Consider the following 1641-nt stretch of genomic DNA (forward strand, 5'->3'; position numbering starts at 1 on the left):
ACTGGACAGAAGCCGCCGCGTTCACCTCGTTGACAACATTCTCAAGGAAATCATCGCCAAAGCCTGATGGAACATTTACCTCATTCTGGTGAGTTAAAAAGGAAACAGAAAAGAATAGAATATATAAAGTTATATATCTGAAATGATTGCATTGATTGTTGTTGTCATAGAAAATATGCAACATTTTTTCAGAATTTATTGTCTTATGTTGATACAAATCGAATACTTATATACAAGACGGTATCAAGAAGTTCCTGGACTAGTTATGTTTTATCAGAAATAACTTATTTATCAAAAATTTAGCATCATCACATTCGAAATAGTTACCTTGTGCAGCAATACACCGGTCCCAGTGTTCCTGACACTTTTGGAATCCAGTCTGGAAGTCGTTTTCCATCAGCAAGTCAAGGACCTTCTGCGATTCGATTTTGATCTCGACAACGGTGTTAAAAGGACGATCTTGGGGAAGGTGCTAAAACTGGCGAATAGGGCAGGGGTGGAAGCGATACCATGTTACTTTTGACAAAAAACTCACGAGGGAAGAAAGCTCGATGAAAGATCCAATCATCTGTGCTCCACAGATCCAGTCGGTTTTGCCAAATGTTCTCCTTTAAACACTTTCAAACGTTACACTAGAACTTTCGATTGACAGTCTGGCCCAGGAGGACAAATTCTCGATGCACAATACAACATTTCCGGGGTTGACGCTCGTGGCAGGTCTTCCAGATCACTCGTCTTCCAGGTATGTTCTTCTGCTTTTGAAATGCCTTTGCCAATTGAAATATTACGTACTACCCAGTGCCTAGTCACCGTAAGCTTGCCGAAGCGTATTCAATGTCTCTCAAGTTTAATGTAAAATTTCATGTTGTCTCACTGTTTCAACCTCCTGTCCACGACAAAATCGCAATACTATAATATACACTTGATCACAAAAACACAAATTTTACAATTTTCGAAGTAAACACAGTGATGTCACTCGGTAGTCTGCCTCTTGAAGGTCACTGCTAGCTCTCACTGCTCATGCAACTGTGTGCTGCCATCTGTTGGCGCGCTACAGAACTAGCCCAAGAACTTTTTGATATCACCTCATATGTCTGTCTGTCTGTCTGTCTGTATGTATGTATGTATGTAAGTATGTATGTGTTTGTGTATGTGTGTGTGTGTGTGTGTGTGTGTGTGCTGTTTGCATTTATGTAAGCATGTTTACATGAATGCATGCATATATGTGAACGCGTTTTCGCATATATTTTTATATATGTATGAATGTATGCACATGTTTATGTATATATGCATGCGTATGAATGTATGTATGTATGTATGTATGTATGTATGCATGCATGTATGTAAGTATGTATGTATGCATGTATGTATGTAGCTTTATACATACATGCATACATACATACATATATATATGCATACACACACACACACACACACACACACACACACACATATATAAACTTTGTTTGTAGATTAACAAGGCAACCAATGGTTTCATGTAGATAATCTCCACAATTCTTCATGCGATTCACTCAAGGAAGTTGGTATTTGTTTCCGCTTTGAATGAGAATATACAACATTATGTGCAGCAATATGGAACTTCAAAATACATATACATATATATATATATATATATATATA

The sequence above is a fragment of the Octopus bimaculoides genome, chromosome 17 (assembly GCF_001194135.2).
Source record: "Octopus bimaculoides isolate UCB-OBI-ISO-001 chromosome 17, ASM119413v2, whole genome shotgun sequence".
Lineage (NCBI taxonomy): Eukaryota > Metazoa > Mollusca > Cephalopoda > Octopoda > Octopodidae > Octopus > Octopus bimaculoides.